Here is a 7,066-nt window from a genome sequence, read left to right on the forward strand (position 1 = left end):
TCTTTGATTTATTTTTGCACTTAAAAAGCAATCTAAATTCATACAGCTGTTTTCTTGTAGACATTTCTTAATGTTGACTGGCAATGTGTGAACTGAGGGGAAAAACTGATTTTTGAGGGTGCAGAATATTTTATGCTGAAGTGAGGGCTGGCAATTTGGAAAGAGAAATAGCTCTTAGTAAATCAAGACTCCCAGGGATCTAAGCATTAACATAGGGAATTAAATAAAAATGAACCACTTTGTGTTCCCCCCTTATAGCTATCTAATTCCTTTGTGGTCCTATAGATCTTTGAATTATGAGCATCAAAGAAGCTTGTCAGTAGTTGAAGTTTCTCTCTGGCTAGGTTTCCACAGCCAAAAAGAAAGCAGGGGGTTGAAACAGTTTCTGAAATAATTAAGAAAGAAATGGGAGGAAAAAAATACCCGACCCACTTTAGCCTGAATTATCAGCGTATTTCAGGCTGTGGCATTTTTTCTTATTCTCTTTTAGAGAGGGAATGAGGCAGAGGGTATGGTATAGAGATAGACAGTGGAGAGAGATTTAGGAATTTTCAAGAGAATTGAACCAAATATACAATTTGTTTCACTATGCATGCAGTCTGATGTGCTTAAGAGTGCAGAATGCTAGATATGCAGGTAGAAGTCTTAGGTTCAAATCCAGATGCTATTGTCATGGTTTGTGATGTGTTGTGGTGGAAGTGTCTCAGAGAATTCAGAGTCAGACCACCTCTAATCCAAATATAGGCATTATTGAGATTGATGCCTCTCATGAAGCAGGCTGAATTCTAAGAGGAACCAGCAACTTAAGAGAAAGAAAGATTTTTATAAGGTTGATGTAATTATGTAACAGAAATTATGAATAATAAAAAAAGCTGAAAAAGGAGAAAGAAAAGAAAAGGCAGGAGGGATTTGTTAAGGGATTAGCTAATGAGTTCCAGCTGCAGTGGAACTGAACATGAGATTGCCCACAATATATACAGAAAAACCCATTGAGGGGTATGTATGTATTATAATAATATTATTATAAACTTCTATACGTCATAAATTCACTCTAGGTCAGTTCTTTACTATTACTGTGCCAGTATCTGCTTAGGGAAAGTTGCTTCTATTGTTTTGGGGTCCACACATCCTACTCAGGCATCCTAGGGGTGCTACGTTTTGATTGGCTGAGCATTGTGGTCCTGTCTGAGACTAGATGGATGTGGTTATGGTTGAGTGCATGGACACATCTGCTGTTTCTATGAGAAATATGAGGAATAAGTCTGGGGGCAGTACCTAGCTAGAGGCAGTGGCTAGGATCTTGTCACATGGATATGTCTGCTATTTCTGTGAGAACTTTGAGTTCATGGACATACCTGTTGTTCTAGTGAGCAGTGAGGCATATATGAACAAGTTAGGATGTTGAGTGGAGGTGAAGTTGAGTGACTAGGTAGTGGCAGAGGGCTTGCTGTTCAGTGGGGCATGTAAGGAAGTTAGTATATTCAGAGTGGGGGCAACTTTATTAGGATTCCATCACTATCACTTACTACCTGTGTAACTTGGGATGAGTGACTTTCTGAACCTGTTTTTCATCTGTAAAATGCAAAGGTTGGATTGGATTGTGTGATCTCTGATGTCCATTCTGGCTCTGAATTTTGGACATTTATTCATAAATCACTCACTTAAAATATTTATCACAAGTAGGTCAAATCAATTAGAAAAATAATCTTCATATTCCTGTGAATTAAGATAGAGAGGGAAGTGTGAGAGAATCCTAGGCATTTTTGTTTGACCCTTTGACTCAACTAAATATTTTCCTTTTAACTTTTATTCATTAATCATCACTACTCTAGATTAAGGGGATGACATTATTCCCAGTTTAAAGATGGAAAGTTTATAGCTCAAAGAGCTAGTTCTCACATCTGCTACAGGAAGACATGGACAGTTTCCCCAGATCTTTTTTTCTAAGAGTATACTCAGAGAACTTGAATTCAACATGTGCTTGGCTCAGGTCCCAATCCATTGCAAACTCTCCCTCTCTAAATGTGACCATTAGAGATCACTTACACCTCAAAGTATAGTAATAGCAAAATAATTTAATTGGATCAAGATAAAAAAATAGCAATATCACTAAATATCACACCATAGAAATAGCAAACACATAGCCATCACTTTTATTTCAACCCCCTAATTGTCTTCTCAACCCACTCTTCCTCAAGCCTGAAGTCCTATTTCTCCCAACCCCCAGAACCACTTTCATTGTCAGAGATGAAGAAAGTAAGAAGTTCTGCTTCTTCTTCATTAATTCTTCTGTTTCTGAAAATCATGGGAAGTAAAAATAGCTAAGTCACTCAGAAAAGTTTCCAGAAAAGGAAATTCTGACTCTTGGTTGTAAACTGGATTTCTCCACAAACTTCAGAAAGTTTTAGGGTCCTTAGCCATTCCATACCCTGATGTTACATGCTACACTAATCTTCAAGGTGTTCCTATAGCAGAGTGAATGTTCTCATCCAAAACCTTTATAATAATCAACTAAATGTTGCTAAGATTTCTAAGTCTATGTAGATTATGGAACTTTGTTTTGATTGGCTATACAATTTTGCTTTTCTTGTGTCCTGATTTCAGGGAGGTTGGGAAGGAAAGGTTAGAAAATAAATACAATATTTTTAAAAATTAAAAGACTTTCATGTCTATCACTCAATGAAGATGTTAGGAATGAGAGGTGTAGATTTTTTCTTTTGTTAGATTCATGCTTAGATGGACAATTTAAAAATGGACAATATATAGGTAGCTGGGTGGTACAGTGTATAGAGTTTTGAACCTGGAGCCAGGAATACATGAGTTCAAGTCTAGCTTCAGACACATACTAGTGGTATAATCCTGGGGAAGTAATATATCCTTTATCTGAATCAATTGTCTCATTTTTAAAAATAAGGGAAACTGAAGTGCGTATATGTGCTAGGCTCTGTACTAAGCACTTTATAAATACTATACAATCTGATCTTCATGACAACCTTGGGAGGTAGGTGCTATAGAGTTTTGGAGAAGACCACATTAGATAATATTTGTAACCTTTGTGAACCTTGAAGTGTAATATATATGCTAGCTATTACTATTAAGCCAAGTGAGTCATTATTAGTCTTGAGACATGAAAAGAACAGACATTATATTAAGGTGAGCTTTTACTATGAAGGAGGAGGAAAAGAAGAAAGAGAAAAGTCCCTAGAGTTGTGAGTAGATCCTCTCTGAAGCATCTGTGGGAATACATTTGTTGTTTTTCACTCATGTCTGACTCTTTGTGACCCCATTTGGGATTTTCTTGGCAAAGGTACTGGAGAAGTTTGCCATTTTCTTCTCCAGTTCATTTTATAGGGGAGGAACTGAGGCAAACAGGGTTTGCTTGTTCAGGGTCACACAGCTAGTAAGTGTGTAAAGTCAGATTATATTTCACTATGATGAGTCTTTCTCATTTCAGGCCTGGCACTCTATCCACTGAGCCACCTAGCTGCCCCATTGGAAAACAGACAAAAACTATCACATACATAATGCTTTAGAATTTATCATGTGCTTTGTAGCTATTATTCTAGGATTGTACAGCATGGAGTGATTGTGATCTGTGTTTGTGGAGGAAGTAACTATGTGGATGAAATCATAGGTCTTTCCCATTATTAAAGTAAGAAAAAGTGATTAATTCTCAATAAGGTAGAAAAGGACCCAAAAGCTATTTTATCTTCCCATTTTGAAAAAAAAAAAACTGGAGGAAAGGTAGTTCACTTAAATAAAAAACAGGTGCCCAAAATGAGAAGATTTTTATGAAAAGGGCATTCTTAAAAAAATGGCAGCATACAAAAAACCCAAAGAATATAAACTACTTGAAGATAGATTTCCTATTTGACAGGAACTGCTGGGGAAATTATAAAGTAGCTTGGGAGGAAAGGGTTTAGATTTCATATTTCCTAGCTGTAATAAATTTCAATTGGATCCATGCTCTAAATATTAAAGAATATATCGCACTCAAAAAGCCAAGAAAAAATGTTGGTGACTTTCACAGTTTGGGGCATCTAGGTGGTGAAGTAGAGTCAGGAAGACTCATCTTCCTGAGTTCACATCTCAGCTCAGACTCTTACAAGTTATATGATTCTTGGAAAATCACTTAATCCTGTTTGCCTCGTTTTTTTCATTTGTAAAGTGAGCTGGAGAAGTGAATGACAAACTACTCCAAAGTCTTTGCAAGGAAAATACTAGATGGGATCACAAAGACTTGGAAAAAACTGAACAACTTTCATGATTATAATTAAAGGAAAGATGATTAACAACAACAAAAAAAGGGATTAAGAGGATAACATAAATTTAAATATTTATTTTAGGTTACTTGAAATTGAAAAGCTAATGTGAAAATAAAATTAATGAAACTAAGATAAAATGGGAATGTGTCAACTGAGGAAAAAAGTGAGAAAAAAATAAAATGTTTCTGATAAGGGTCTGATAGCCAAGATATACATATACATATACATATATATATATATACAGAGAGAGAGAGAGAGAGAGAGAGAGAGAGAGAGAGAGAGAGAGAGATTGAGAGAGAGATTGAGAGAGAGAGAGAACTAGATGGATAGAGTGCTGGACCTGGAGTCAGAAAGTCTTTCCTTGGGTTCAAATCTGTCCTCAGATACTTGCTAGCGGTATGACCCTGAGAAAGTCACTTAACTCTTTTTGCCTCAGTTTCCTTACCTGTAAAATGAACTGGAAAAGAAAATGGCAAGCCACTCCCATATCTTTGCCAAGAAAACCCCAAATGGTGTCATGAAGAGTTGGACATGACTGAAAAAATGACTGAATAACAACAACCTCATAGATATATGTCTAAGAGGTATTCCAAACCTATTCAACTAGATCATAGGGAGAATTCTAGATCTAAAACTGGAAATGACATCTACTCCAACACCTTCATTTTACAGATGAGGAAACTGAGGTCTGGAGAAGTTAAGTGACTGAAGGTCATATAGGAAATATGTAGTAGGGCTTATTCAAATGCAGATACTGTGATTCTAAGTTCAACACTCTCACTACTTTTAAAAAATGTATATTTGTGTTAGTCTTTATAGATGTATAAATATGCCACCCTAAATCCCTAAGTGTGCAAAGGATATGAACAATTTTCAAAGAATTGAAAACTATTAACATTCACTATAATCACTAAAAAGAGTTTTAGCCTGTTCATCTACACAAGAAAGACTAAGTGGATAAAACATGTCTCTTGCTAGAGGGTGGAACCAAGATGGCAGCATAGAAGCAGGAAAACTCCATGAGCTCCCCCAATAACCACCTCAAATACCTATAAAATGTGACTCTAAACAAATTTTAGAGCTGCAGAACCCATAAAAGTGACTGAGAGAAACAAATCTCCCTCTGAAGGCAGCCTGGCAGGCTGGCAGGAAGGGTGCATCTCAGCGAGCTGGTAGCCAAGCCCAGCACTGCTTGAGCCTGTGGTTTTAGCCTCAGGGGGGCCCTGACCAACAGCAGCTGGAAGGACCTTGGGAGAGTGGATCACCAAGAGCTGTGGCTGTTTTCAGAAATATCAACCCATAAATGCCAAAGACAAAGTAAAAGGTCAGTGTAGAATTCTATTGGAATTGGAGGGGATGGAGGTGCTGTCCTGCCTCTGGCCCCAGAGCAAGAAGCGGCAGAGGTATGGCAACTGTGCAGCTGCCTCTATGTGGCTACTTCAGAGCTCCCTGCCTATGGATCAATGGGGGGGGGAGGGGGGAAGCAACCATTCAGAGGGTAATTGCTCTTGATTTAACCTGCCTGGATCTGGATTACAATCTTGGGTGGTGGTCCTGAGGTGTGTGACCAGTGAACCAGAGCATGTGGGAGCTGCAGAGATGGTGCCTCCTAATAGCTCTGGCATCTGCAAAAACCCCAGCAATTTGGGACAAAGCTCTCTCCTCTGGAAGTAGAGTTCTACTGCAGCAAAGAGTTAAAAACTCAAGTAACTGAGTGGCAACATGAGAAAGCAAAGGAAGCAAAGCAAGCACAGCAATCCAACTTTAGATTCCTTTATAGGGACAAAAAGGATCAAAGCATGGAATAGGAGGGAGACAATGAAGTCAGAACTCCTGCACCAAAAGCTTCCAAGAAAAATACGGACTGATTATAGAACATGGAGGAGCTCAAGAAGGAGTTTGAAAATCAAGTAAGAGAAGTGGAGGAAAAATTGGGAAGAGAAATGAGAATGATGCAAGAAAATCATGAAAAAAAGTCAACAACCTGACTGGAGAAAATAACACCTTAAAAAATAGACTAACTCCAATGGCAAAAGAGGCCCAAAAAGCCAATGAGGAGAAGAATGCCTTAAAAACCCAAATTTGCCAGATGGAAAAAGAATTTCAAAAGCTCACTGAAGAGAATCATTCCTTCAAAATTAGATTAGAGCAAATGGAAGCTAATAACTTAATGAGAAATCGAGATACTATTAAACAGATCCAAACAAATGAAAAAATAGAAGGCAATGTGAAATATCTCTTTGGAAAAACCACTGACCTGGAAAATAGATCCAGGAGAGATAATTTTAAAATTATTGAACTACCTGAAAGCCACAATTAAAAAAAGAACCTAGAAATCATCCTTCAAGAAATTCTCAAGGAAAATTGTCCTGATATTTTAGAATCAGAGTGCAAAATAGAAATCAAAAGAATTCACCTCTTGAAAAAGATCCCAAAAAGAAAACTCCTAGGAATATTATAGCCACATTCTGGAGTTCCCATTTCAAGGAGAAAATATTACAAGCAGCCAAGAAGAAACAATTTGAATATTGTGGAAACACAATCAGGACAGCACAGGATCTGGCAGCCTCTACATTGAGTCATTGAAGGGCTTGGAATATGATATTCTGGAGATAAAAGGAGCTAGGATTAAAACCAAGAATCACCTACCCAGCAAAACTGAGTATAATGTTTCAGGGAAAAATATGATCATTCAATGAAATAGAGGACTTTCAAGCATTCTTGATGAAAAAAAAACAGAGTAGAATAGAAAATTTGACATTCAAATACAAGATGCAAGAGAAGCATGAGAAGGTAAACAG

This window comes from Petaurus breviceps, unplaced genomic scaffold, assembly GCF_028583685.1.
Source record: "Petaurus breviceps papuanus isolate PSGF00001 unplaced genomic scaffold, PetGlider_PUasm1.0 90701, whole genome shotgun sequence".
NCBI lineage: Eukaryota > Metazoa > Chordata > Mammalia > Diprotodontia > Petauridae > Petaurus > Petaurus breviceps.